Raw genomic sequence first — 14,241 nt, 5'->3', positions numbered from 1 at the left:
GGTGGTAATAGCAGCAAATGAGGGCAATCAGAAATGAACAGAGACAGAAGGGAAAAGAGTGGAACAGGTTAACAGCTTTAAGTATCTAGGAGGGTTGGATGAGAAGGTACGTCTGAATAAGAATGTCAAAGCTAGAAATAAGAGGGGCTGCAGCCAAATGGCACAAAGTGTAAGGTGTAGTGTGACAGAAGAATGCCAAAGCAGCTAAAAAGTATAAGGTATACAAAAAGTACAGTTGTGTACACTTACCATAAATGTAGATGTTAGAGTTTATTCACTGTTGCAGTCATCACATTTGGGTTATCCTGCCAGGGGTAGCCCTCAGGTCGGCAGACTACCAGAGGCTTAATATTTCTGCATCGGTTGCTGTCGGTCCAGGACTGACGTCAGGTCATCAGTGGTATAAAATCAGGTAGCCGATGCCATTACATCAGTTTTTTTTGCCCTGTCAGGAGCCCCCCAAATAGGGAGCTAGGTTATGGTGGAAGAGCACCACCAGTAGAAAGTAAATACCAAAAAATCCCTGTAAGGAGAGAGAGAGAGAGGGGGATGGAGGGAGGGAAACCAGGACTACAAGGGTAAACACACTCGAACATCTACATTTATGGTAAGTGTACACAACTGTACTATGTTCTTTGTGTTTCACTGTTGCAGTTATCACATTTGGGTGGATTCCCAAAGCTAAAGAAAAGGGTGGAGGCAGTCAAGAAGACTGGGCTGGCTAGGATGCCAAGCAAGACTGCAGTGGCAAACCCTGCCCTGGATTTGGAGAAGACAGGCAGGTGGTAATGCTTGATGTTATGAACAAATGTCCATGTTGCAGCCTCCAGGATGTCCCTTGTGGGGACCCCTCTGAAAAAGGCTGCAGAGGTGGAGGTTGCTCTGGTGGAAGAAAGCATCCTGACCCCCTTTGGGGTGGTTTCCCATGCTGTCTGTAGCAGAAATGGATGCAGTGTGCTAGCCATTTGGAGATTGTTTGTTTGGATATGGCCATGCCCTCTGCTCCTGCTGTCAAGTTGACTAGCAATTCATAAGTTTTTCTGAAAGACTTAGTCCTGTCCAGATAGAATCTGAGCAGTCTGTGCACATCTAGAGAGTGCAGAATCCTTTTACCCTTGGTTTGTGGATTAGGGAAAAGGTGGGAAAATGTATGGATTGGTTGAGAGCCACAATGGACACCACTTCAGGCATGAAAGATGGGTTAGTCCTGAGTGAGACTGTCATCATGGAAAATGATGAAGGGCTCTACAGCCATGAGTGCTTGTAGCTCTGATAGCCTTCTAGCTGAAGTGATGGCCAGAAGCAAGGCTGTTTTCCAAGAGAGAAACTAACTCTGCTGAAACTGCAGATTCAAGGGGGGGGCAGGGTGAGCTTTTCCATCACAAAGTTAAGGTCCCAAGCTAAAGTAGGATCTCTTCTGGGTGGCCTTAAGTTGTTCGCCCCTCTTAGGAGCTGTTTGATGAGAGGGTGTAAGAAGAGAGGAGCCTCTGTGCTGTAACGAGCAGAGATGGCAGAGGCATGAATTTTAATAGAAGAGGACAGCCCCTGTGTAATAGGTCTGCCAGGTAATCCAGGATGAGAGGTAGGGAGGGCTGTGACATTCAAGCTCCCTTAGCCCGGATCCAGGTGCAAAACCTTTTCCACTTGTCAGCATAGCATTTCCTAGTGCTGGGGGCATCTTGTTCACATATAACATCTAGGACTTGTTTGTAGGCTGGCAGCTAGTGGGGTGGTCAGGGAATAAGCCAGGCTTTCCAGGTTGAGGGTCTGCAATTGAGGATGCATGAATTCTCCATTCCCCTGGGTCAGAAGTGTTGGGATCGGAGGTAGATGCCATAGTGGCAGGGGTGACAGGCTGTGCAGCAGTGGGTACCAGTGCTGGCATGGCCAGTCTGGGGCAATCAGAATTGCCCTCTTTTTCCTTCCTTACTTTGAGCAGTACCCTTTATATGGGTGGTAGAGGGTGAAATGCATAGACAAAGAGGTTTATCCACTGAAAGGATAGAGCATCCACTTTCTAGGCCTTGCTGTGAAGTTTCCTGGTACAGAGTATTCTGAGTTGATGATTGGAGTGGGAGGCAAAGAAGTCGACCTTCGTGTTGCACCATTTCTGGGTTATAAGGGTGAAGTTTCTGTGGTCTAGCTGCCACTCATGTGGATCTAGCAGATTTCTGCTTAAGTTGTCTGCCAGAGAGTTGAGAGCCTGGCAAGAAGTGCGCTAGCAGGTGTAATTGCAAGGGTGAGGCCATGTGCCAAAGGGTCATGGCAAGCCTGCACAGAGGATAAGAGCGAGTCCCTCCCTGCTTGATGATGTACCACATCACTGTATTGTTGTCTTTTTGATCAGTAGAGGCCCCAGGGTAGGGGTCTGAAGGCTGTCAGTGCATGCTGAACAGCTAGCATCTCTTTTTGGTTGATGTGCAGATGTATTTGATTTGGGCTCCAACTGCCTTGAATGCACCTGCCATCCAGGAGTGCACCCCAAGGCATAGTCTGGAGCCAGGCATTTTGTGAAAACTCTGGGAGCAGTAGATAAACCAAAGGGAAGTGCAGGGAACTGAAGGTGCATAGATCCTGCCCTTAAACGTAGGTATTTCCTGCATAATTCCCTGATTGGGATGTGTAGGTAGGCCTCTTTGGTCTAGGGTAGCTAACCAGGCATCCTTGGAAAGCATTGGTAGAAGCTGCTGGAGGGTGAGCATTTTGAATTTTGGTATCACCAGAAAGGTGTTTAGAATGGATAGATCGAGAATGGGATGCCATGTGCCCTCTTTTCTTGGTACCAGGAAGAGTCTGCAGTAGAAATATTGGCCCATCTATTCTGCAGGAACATGCTGTACTGCCCTCATGGAGAGCAGCAGGGAAAGAACTTACTTTTTGGCCTCTGCCCTACTGGTTTGGAGGAAGATGTGGGAACCCTTTTGGGGTTGACAGTGTGGAAATAAAATTTGTATCCCTGGATTACTATGTTAAGGACCCATCGGTCGTTGGTAATAGTGGCCCAGTTGCTTGCATGGAAGGAGAGCTTTCCTCCTAGGGGCACAAGCAGGTGGGCACAGGTAAAGGGTGGTGGTGTAAAGTTATTGTGAGTTCTTACCATAAGGGGGTGGCTTTGCACTCCCTGTTGAAGAGGAGGAACTCTATTGGTTAGATCTCTGCATTCCCTGGGGCTGCTGTCTGGGGGATCTGCTTCTCCTGGGTCTGGGCTGAGCTGGCCTGGAGGGAGCAGGAAAGGAAAAGTACTTGGAGGTGCAATGCCTACTGAACCTCAGAGGTTGGACCTGAAAGAAGTCTTTAAATGTCTGCATTGATTTAGCTTTTTCTTCCATCTTTTTAAGACCTCTTCTGCCTTGGTGCCAAATAAGTTGTCTTTGTTCAATGGTGCGTCCCATAATTTGGATTTGACATGGTCTGGCAAGGTCTGTTCCTTAAGCCAAGCATGTCTTCTAAGGACAGAACAAGGGTATGCTGCCCTGCAAGATGCTTCTAGAGCGTCAAAGCCACATTGCAAGGTGTGCTTAGTTACTTGACTTGCAGAATGCATTAGCTCTTGTAATTCTTTATTTTCTGCACAAGCAGGAAAGGAAGATGTTTTCAAGAGATGGGGGCCGCGACTCCACCACAAAACACCAAGTGCCACTTCTTCTCCTTGATTCATCCACAGGAAGTACGGCCATGGATGATGCTCTAGCTCAACCCTGGCCAACAGGGTTGCCTTGCTTTTATCTATTTCTCCCCATCTTTCCTCATGCCAAAAAAAAAGCTTCCCAGCTTCAGTCTGGCAGCTAACTGCTGGCCCCCCTCTAGCTCAACCCCAAGCCTGAAGGGTTGCCTTTAAAAAAAAAGCACACCTGAGGAAGGACCCAGTAGACGATCAATCCATCATTGCTAATTGATCCATGTACACTATATCATCCAGTCTCTTCAATCTCTGAACAGCTTGGCTCTCTCACCTCCTGACCTAGACCCCTGATCGAAGACAGACACCAGGAAGTTGTTCACATTTTTTGTCTCTCCAAAATAAAACCATCCTCAAACAACCCCTCGAGTTTGAGTCATGGGCTCAACTCAAGGCCGAAGCTCTATCAGCTTAGACCCAGAGGCACCCACTGAAATTCTTAACATCCCTTTTAAGATGTCCCATTTGCTATTCAAATTCTTAAACATCTATTTATTCAACTTCTAGCTATGCTATTTCTAAATTCCATGAATCTCACGGATCCTCTAATGATTGGCAGAAGGCTATGCAAAACATTCATTAAAAGCTAGTTACTGTCAAACCTCACCGGATCCTGCAGTCAGACTGAAGACTGCCTTGCACCATCAAGCAAGGCACCGGCATCTTGAACCAGTGCTACATGTAAATAAAATATCTCTGTCATGGAAAGTGGGCATTACTAGTGGCTACTTCAGCTTCAAGCTTGAGAGTCTCAGAGCTTCAAGCCCTATTAAAACCACCATATCTGATTTTCCACAAAGATAGAGTATCTCTCTAGGGCCTAATCCATCCTTTGTCCCAAAAGGTCTGCTCTAGTAAGTACTTCAAACTTTCCTAGAACTAGTTTTCTTTTCAAAAATTCTAATGAGGCAGAAAACACACTCTCCATAAATTTTCTGTTCAAATTTCTAACAGGGCAGAATACACTTCCATAAATTCAGACTAGTTGTTTGTGCAATTGTTTGTTTAATAAATAATAAATTGGGCCAAATTATCACAAACCAAGCAGATATCAACCAATAAAAAGATCACAAAGAGATTGAGCCTATTCTTCTTAAACATTGCACAATCTCTCCATCAGCTCAATCCTATTCTACCTCTTATGGCTTCTGCTCTCTTCTATTTCCATTCATTTTCTTCTTTTTATTTCGAAATGCTTATTTAGTGCTTCCAATTCCCACACAGCACACTTTCATTACAAATTGACTTTCTATCTGGGGTAAGCAGGGTGGACTCCTGCACTCAGGAGTGTTTTTCATGAGTGTTCAGGAGTCCAGGTGCTAGGCCACTGTCCCTCCAGGCCAGAATGTGCTAGGTAGATCACATAACATCTTTTAGTTAGTTTTATCATCTAATATCTTTTCACTCACCATAACTTCACATTCCTGTTTTCCACCCTCATTCCCCACCTCCCTCCCCCAGAAGAGAAGAAGAGAAGAAAGAGATCGAGCGGTTTTTAGATGTTTTTTTTTGTTTGTTCTGGCTGGCTATTATATACGCAGTATGTGCATGTGTGCGACAAAGCTGCGGACAAACTACTGGGGACTGTTGGTGGTGCATCCTGGGATATAATAAGCAAGAGAGACTTGACTCGGCTGCAGCACAAAGCATAGGCAGCCGGGGCGGCTCGAACCCATCATTCAGAATGTTCAGAAGAGAGGGATCCAACATCTGAAAGTATGGTGGGTGTACATAACTAAAAGTTTTTGTTTGAGGAGTTCCATGGTATGCTGCTGCTATTTCAGCATGTGGAACTGACAATTTAATACTCTAATAGCAAGAATAGCAGAGGTGTATACTTTTTACCCCATCTGTCTAAAGCTCGGGAATCCCTATCTGAGGGGTGGGATTCTTAGATGAAGTTGCTTTAATTCCTTTAGGTCCTTGAGAGAGGACCTCTGGGTCAGCAGTAGGATTTTTGAAAAGAAATAGGAGAGTCAGGGACTCTAATACCAGTCAGTTTTCCTGGGAGGAGGAGGAAAGGTGTCAGGAGTCAAACTAGATTCCATAAAAACAACATCCACAACATCGAGGACAAAAGTTCTGTGCTGTGGTAAATCTAAGAATTCCCAGAGTCTCTTTTTTGACTGAAGATAGTCTTGACATTCCCATTGGAAATGCTCCTTTAAAGTATGAAGGGTTTCCCCAAATGAAAAATCCTTGGGTGGAGAGGCAGAAGGAATGGATTCCTCTGCATCAGAATCCTCATAAGCAGACAGGGGTTGCATGTCTTCATATTCAGATGCATCAGAGTCATCGGACTCCAGTTCAGATAAAACTACTGGGGACAAGTCTTTCTTTTGGAAGGGGTAGCCTAGCTTCCCCTAATACGCATAAAAAGGTCTTCTGCCATTTTAAGCATTTGAGATTGAGGCAAGGAAGCAGGAGCCTGAGTTTGGGTTGTTTTTTTTCCAGTGTGCTTCATTCCCTGGGCCTTAGAAACTCAGTAGTTTAGAAAGAACTGAAGATGCGAAAGAAGTAGTCTGTGTCACGTATCAGTAGTGTGAAGTACTTCCTTGGAAGCTGGTGCCTGCTCAGTGGCTCCGGACCCATCCAAGGTGGAGACATCCCCAGGATCCTTAGTCGAAGAGTCTTGCGGCATACTGGAGTCCAAAAGGGTCTCTGTAGCGGCCTATGAATCTACAGAAGCGGGCATCAGGGGCTGCGAAAGCACCTCACTGAGGACCAGAGAACTGACTACTAGCTTAGCGGAAGAGACGTCGGCAGTTTTGGACCTGTGCGGTCTCTGTCTATCCTTACTTTTTTGAAGAAGATCGGTAGTCTGATGGCTTACCGAAGCCATGTTGGAAGTCACGGACAGAGAAAATATCTAGCTACATTTAGGGCCTGGCGACATAGTTCTGGCATTGAACAAAACACAAAAGCAGCAGCGGGGACGTCATGGTCTGGACCTAAACAGGTGATGCAGTAAGAATGAAAGTCTGTGTGGTATTTGCTTTCCACAGGCAAGACAATTGTTAACCTTTTCTAACATCGGTTATAGCAAGAAAAAAGGATCCCCCAATGGGGTACTTAGCTTTGGAAGACTTCAACTTCAATTCAGAAACGAAAACTCGGGTAGCGGCCAACCGGCACTCATGTGAACTGCTTCTGCTTCAGGCTCCTCAGCAAGAAAGACTGATGTAATGGCATCAGCTGCCCGATTTTATACCACTGACTACCGGACATCAGTCCTGAAGTGACAGCAGCCGATGCAGAAATATTAAGCCTCTGGTATTTGGGCCGACTGAGGGCTACCCATGGCAGGATAACCCAAATGTGATGACTGCAACAGTCAAACATGAAGAACATTAGTTGGATCTAGATGCAGAGAAAGCATCAGACAGAGTAAGCTGGGACTTTATGAGCAGGGCAATGGGAGCATTTGCATTTCCTGAAAACAATTATAAGGTTGGTTAGGAGATTATATAAGGGAATCGAGGTGAAAATTAAAGTGGATGGGGTCCTCTCTGATGATTTCTAATTCAGCAGAAGAGCCAGGCAGGGGTGCCCTCTTTCCCCTATTTTATTTGCATTATACTTAGAACCAAATAAGGGACTCAGAAATTCAAGGTTATAATTGGTATGGTAGTCAAAAAAAGCTAGTTCTATTTGAAGATATTATTTTATATCTAACAAAACCTGACAGACATTACAGTGTTGTGGAATACTGAGACAGTTTCAAAATGCATAATGGTATCCTTTGGGAAGTTGTCCATCCCTGGTAAGTATTATACTGCTAACACACCTCTTAGAGTTGACCCAGGAGACAGGGACCTAGGGGGGGACACAGACAGTAATCTCCTTTTACCACATCTACTGTAGTGAGGAACTCATTCTATGTTGCACAACTTATAAACAAAGGTATGGCATCTAAATCCAAGGAAAATCATCGTTTCACTGTTGCCAGCATTCATCAGACCCATTATAGAGTACAATGCCCCCTTTGGTCTGTACTTAACCATGCATATCAAACAATTGGAACAACCACAGAGGTTCCTCACTGAAAGAATACAGGGCTCAAGTAAAATGCCCTATGTAGACTGCCTCAAGGCTCTCCCTGTATTCAGTCTCCTACAGGCTTTTGAGGGGAGATCTATGCCTGACAGTGGGCATTGTTTGACCTCACTCTGATAGATGATCTGCATAGCTACAAAACAAACAGCACCAGAATTACCCACTCTAAAGACTTGAACCATGTCTGATATAAATAGTACCTGCTGGAGAGACAGGTATGCATTCCCAGGGATTACCTCGTCACTGGGACAGGCTCCCATCCATGTGAAGCAGAGTTCCTCCCTAACCCAATTCAAGTGCAACTTAGACAATTGGATGGGGAACAGGAAATTCATCCTTGGTTTGGCACCTGTCTGTAATGCACACAATCTGTAAATGGTTTCTCTCCCATGATCTAGCTTGTAAATGTTTCATCTCCCACGTCCCTGCTTACACTTAAGAGATTTTGGATGCATGGCTAGGATTAAAAAGGACCTTGTGGTCTTTAGCCTAGTAAAAACCTATGGACCTATGATACAAAAACTTAGTAAATGGAAGCTTTGTTATATGGATATGGATATGGATAGTAAGATACAAGCAGTCAAAATGTTTTTAGTCCCTTTAGTCTTGTACACAGGTCATGCATATTTTTATCAACCAGAGGAGAGGTTGTGGATAGCAAATAATAAAGAGCTTAAGGACTTTATCTGGGAAGGAAAGACGGCAATCAAGTATGATAAAAAGATTCTTCCAGTAGAAAAGGGCAGACTGGGATTACCTAATTTGAAGGGGTAATTTCAGAGCTACACAGTTAAGGCTCCTATACATAGCACAAGCAGAAAACTAATTCAAAGAGGAAAGAGATGATGTTGAAGTTGGGGGCGGGGGTAGCTCATGAAACACAGATTCTAAGAATTAAGCCAACACAGGAATGGGGAAAGGAGATTCTGCTGATAGTGAGGACTGCAATTAGGAATACAGACAACAGGCAAGAAGGGGCTGGAATTTATTGGAGAAAACTGGCAAAGGAACCAAGGTATTGGGAGCAAATAACTAGAGAGGGAAAAGAAATAGAATGGGAAGAGGGCAAATGTTTATTTGGACTGCGGGTTAGACGGTGCCTTTCCCCATCAAGGATTGATAGAGTATAGACAGAGTGAAAAAAATTTGGGGGGTCCTAAACCAAAGACCAGCAATGGTAGAGCTTTTAGTAGAATCTAAAACTGAAGCTGCCATTAAAGGAATTAGTACAGCATATAAAACATAACTAAGAATCAAATAGAGAAGGTTAGAAAGGATTGGGATGAGAGACAGGATAAGCAATTCACAAACAATGGGAGGATATATGTAGGTCTCCAAAATATACAACAAAATCTAGAAGATTTAGGATTTTTTTGCTTGAAAATATTTATTTTTAGACCCCAAGCAGGCTTGAGGGAATTTTTCCTCAGGGAGACAGCAAATGTTGGAGGTGCGACAGGGAAGAAAAAGGTGCTTGGGAACATATGTTCTGGGAGTGCAGTGGGTTGGCAGACTTTAAAGATTCCCTACTGGGTGAACAGTCAGAGATGCTGGGTGGGTGGATTGGTGTGATGAGTGAGCTGAGTTTTCTGAGGTATGATACGTATGATACAGAATCGGAATTGCATAGACATAAGGCCTTGCTGTGTGTCTAAGTTTGGTGACTGCCAAAAAGCACTTACCAGAAAATGGAAATCAAAATGTAAACCAACTATATTAGAATTAGTGAATATAGTAAGAGAGAAAACTACAATCAAGATCTTTAGAAGAGAGTAGGAACAAACTACATGGAAAATAAGGAACCTTGGGAACAATACATACAGGGGAGGAAGGAGGTTTAAAAGAAGGCAGAACTTAAAAAGCTATGTAATGTTTGACTGAAAATGATTGTGTAGATGACGGATGTATAATGCTTGCAAATGGGTGTGTGTCAGTATGGTTTGTAATGTAAAATGTTTGCAACTAGGATTGTATCGGTGTGCTTTGTTTTCATTTATATAAATGTACGATTGCTTATGTCGTAAGTGATGGTTTAATACAAATGTTTGTTTAAAAAAGGGGCAGGAATGCAATAATTTATGTAATGTTGCTTAGGTTACATGATATATAGCAATACATGTGAAGTATGTTAATGTTAATTTAATACAGTTTAATTATTTTCATATAAATGTAAATTTGCCCAAGTCACAAGTGATAATTCAATAAAGGATATTTAAAAAAAAAAACAAAGGTGTATGTAACAGTGTTGCAACCAACTACTATTGTACGGTAAAGAAAGCTGGGCAGTAAAGGCAGAGCAGCTGAGGAAGCTAGAGGTGATGGCGAAGTGCATAAGTTGGGTGGTAGGATGCACCTGTGGCACAGGAGGAGTGAGGGCATAAGAGCAGAAGCCACAGTAGCTGCAGTTGCAGAAAATGTCAAACAGAACAGACTATAGTGGCTTGGGCACACATGCAGAAAAGCAGATGGCAATTGGGTGACTTGTGACAGACAGAAGGCAAGAGGAAATGAAGACATCCTGTAACAAGAAAGAAGGTAGGATAGTAGCCCTGAATAGAGATAGATGGCGAGTTGATGCAACACATCAAACCCATGTAGAAAATTAGAAAAAGTGGGCTAACAATGATGACTGATCGGTGCTAGGTCTAGGATAAATGTGTAAAAACTTCATTGAATCTGACTTTTTTTTTTTTTTTTTGTGGCAGTAGGCAGACTACCAGGGAAATGGCAGGCAGTGACATGGCCTCCATTTCAGATAGCACAGGAAGGATGGGAGAAGGTTCTGGAAAAGGATGTGGCTAACCCTCAGTCCATAGTGATTGTAGTGCTACACTAGAGAGATGGAGGAAGGATCTGAGGAATCAGTTGTAGCTGCAGTGAAGACCTCTACTTGTAGCTGAAGCAAATTGGTTGCCTGCTGTAGTGGCAAAGGCTGCATACTTAACTTTTTCTCTTTGTGGCCTAAAGGACAGACAGTGGAGCCAGCAGTTTGATTCATGGTTAAGCCAAAAATGGTGTCTCTTTCTCAGGTAAAAAAGGTTGGTAAAACTTCAGTCCTAAAAAGACAATTTCTCCAGTAAAAAGTACTTTAATACACTTTGCCAGCCTCCAAAAGTAAAATAAGCACTTCTCTACAGAAACAGTAGTTTTAGAATGTTTTTAAGAGCTTTCAAACAGAAAAACATGCACTTCCCTTTAAAAGTATAGTTAAGTCTTGTGACAGTCCATTAAAACACAAACTCATAATTTAAAAATAACTTTTGTAACCACTGCAAATTTTAAATGTGGAAGGTTTTTCTCTAAATGGAACTTAACTGCCCAGCACTGTATCAGCAAAGGCCAACCATCAAGCCTTGAAAGTCTGCAGAGCAGCACTTCCTTCAGAGGCTGGAAAGCTCTGCAGGGTTTGGCCCACAAACCAGTCTTTTTGACAGCAAAGCTCGAGCTCCAACAGCTTGGGCATGTAGAGGGTGCCCTGAAGCTTTGGAATATGGCTGACTCATTCTTGGCAGGATATAACCCATATAGCTTAGGCTACTGCAACAGTGATCAGTATTATGAACATTATACTATCTGCTTCCCTAAGGCAACAAGTAGCAGGAGGAAAAGTGGTCAAGGTTTTAAATGAAATAGGACATGCACCTTTTAGCTAATGCAGCCTCAAAAAAGAAAAAAATATTGCCATGTAGACTTTCTCTAACAAGAGCTAGATATTAATTTTACTGCCAATAAAGGCATCATTCTGATATTCAAGACAACTGGCTCCCAGCTGAAGAAAGACCATGCATGTGAAAACAGGACACCAAATAAGCTTAAGCTCCCTATTCAGCAATGTCAAAATGCTGGTGGCAATCTGATTCTTCATATTGCACAATTAATTCTGCATCAGTGACCATTCTCCTTGTATCTGCTTACTAACTCACAGCATGCGTCTAGAACGGCTGTTATATTGTACGGAGTTGAAATAAAGTATTTAACTTTTGCCATTTTATTGTTTGTTTTTCATTAGCACAGTGATATTGGTCCCAATGGCTTAGCTTTCAAGTGCATTTAACAAAGCAAACTAAATAAAATCACTAACAGCAATAACTACCATCAATGTTAACAAGACAAATTTCCATTTGGCAGAATTTTTTTTTGTAATATAGAAGATGAGTCGTAAAACTTAGCTAGCTACCTTCATTTGCTCAAAAATACTAAGCATTCACTGTGTGTGTGTGTAGGATACATATCACAAACATTTAAGTTGTGATATTTACCATTTAGTCACTTGAAATTGGACAATGACCGAATACAGCACCAGTGGCATAACAAAGCATTGTTTATTACTTAATTAAAATGTATACAAATAATCTACAAATGTGAATGCCATGGACCTCTGAAAACAATATCTGCATCCAATGGCCCACTTACAGAAGTCCTGCAAAAGCACAGTACTACAATGGCTATAAACATTACTTAGAACATTCAACGCCTACCTAAAAACACTTGTACAAACAGAAATAATTTCAAGATGTTACTATGAAAAAGTGCAACGACTTGCACTTTTAACCCAAGTGTTTCTTTCCAGGCATTGAAAAAAAAATCCTGTCCACATCTATGTGGCAAGCTTGTGCTGATAACTTACTAGAGAAAAGGAACGTGCCGATTAAATTAAAATTAAGATCGGATGATAAAAGACAAATGCTGTGAGCATTTTGCCAGATGAATTGGGCAAAGCCTTAAATTCCAGAGCCCCCTCACAAAAAAAAAAAAGTATCCAATTTCTGGGAAAAAAAAGAAACTACATTTTAGTAAATAAGCAAGAAACAAGCTCTGGACGGCCAACCACTGACATACTGCAAAGTTCCTTTCAGTTAAGGGCATTTAGTATTCTTTTAAATACTTCTTTAATGCCCACTAAAATGGGGTACACAATTCTCCCCGTGTGGTATATTTTCTTAGTAGCCCTCTTGCCATTGCCAGCAGTCTGTTCTCAATCAGTCTTGTGTTACAAGACTGTTTATCTATTTAGTCTGATACCATTACCAGAGTTGGCAAAGCAGATCTGTACATGAATGATTCCATCTCCCCTACCATCCTGCATACAGTAAGCCAGTATACAGCAGACACAGGACATGGAGAAGTTATTCACTGGACAAAGCCAATGATTTTTTGTTATCAATTTTATTTAACTGCGTAGTACTATTGTGTACAAGCCGCTTTTCAGTGATGGTCTGGGTACATTGTGTGCTTTAAGTAATTTGTTCAGACTGAGACAGTAGGCACATGGAGATTGAAGGACTCAAACCTTGGCCTACATGCTTATGCTCATTAAGTCACCATCTTAATCCACTGCACTAAACAGACAGAACTTAAATATTGTGAGAAAAATAAGATAACCTAGCACTGCTATGATGCACAGAAAGCAAGTGTTTACATACAACAGATACCGTTAATTTCATGCTTCAGGTCCATTGAAAACAGTTGCTAGGCAACACACTATCAACTTTTTAGATGCAGCATGTTTACAGTGGCACCAGTGATGTGGTACTTCACTGAAATTGCACAACATCAAGTTAGTCATAATTCATTATAAACAATTTCAAAAGTGCAACACATTAAAAATGCACAAACAATGGGCTTTCAAAAAATTTTCAGTATTATGTCCACTTTACAATCAAAATTTTAAATAAAATCTCATGTACAATAACAGCATGCAATTTAAACAGTTTAATATTTATATCCATCGACTAAGAGGCTGACCACCATGTGTTTGTCCATCTGAACACCAACGCACTAGTCTGAAGATGGGGATAGAAGTGCATGTCTTTCTGTGCACACCAGTGTTGAAGTCTGAAATACCCAGCAGCCAACTGACGCAGAACACGTACACATCTTTGATAAGGGGAATTTCATCCATTTGCGACTTTGCTGAAGGGGTAAGACTAGGCTTGTATTCACAAAAAAAAACATGCCTCTTGTGGGTAGATACCTGGGAGGAGGACTTGTAGATAAAGTAAAGGTTAAGGTACATACTACACGTTTTGGAGGAAATTGCTTCGGTATCTGCTGGTGTCACCAGGTTAACGTTTGGAATATACCCAACTGGCAGTCAGTTTTATTTTAGTATTTTAAAACTAATGTATCTTATAGTCTAAGACTAGTGTATCTTATCAGCACATACTGTGGAAATAAAAAGTTAAAATGTCAGGTTTTTGTGATATAAAAAAATGAGACCACAAGGAATCATTTCAAAACTTTTCCCACCTTTAATGTGACCTATAACCTGTACAATTCAATTGAAAAACAAACAAATCTGTTAGGGGAAAAAAATATAAAAAACAAAAAAAGTACAATACGTTGGTTGCACAAGTGTGCATACCCTTAAACTAATCACTTTGCCCAAGCACCTTTTGATTTAATTACAGCATTCAAGTCTTCTTAGGTAGACACCTGTCATCAATTACTGAGATTCTGATTAACCCCAAATAAAGTTCAGCTTTCCTAGTAGGATATTCCTGACA

Source organism: Protopterus annectens, chromosome 2.part1 (assembly GCF_019279795.1).
Source record: "Protopterus annectens isolate FY-2018-M chromosome 2.part1, PAN1.0, whole genome shotgun sequence".
NCBI classification, from domain to species: domain Eukaryota; kingdom Metazoa; phylum Chordata; order Ceratodontiformes; family Protopteridae; genus Protopterus; species Protopterus annectens.
This window is presented reverse-complemented; position numbering follows the sequence as displayed.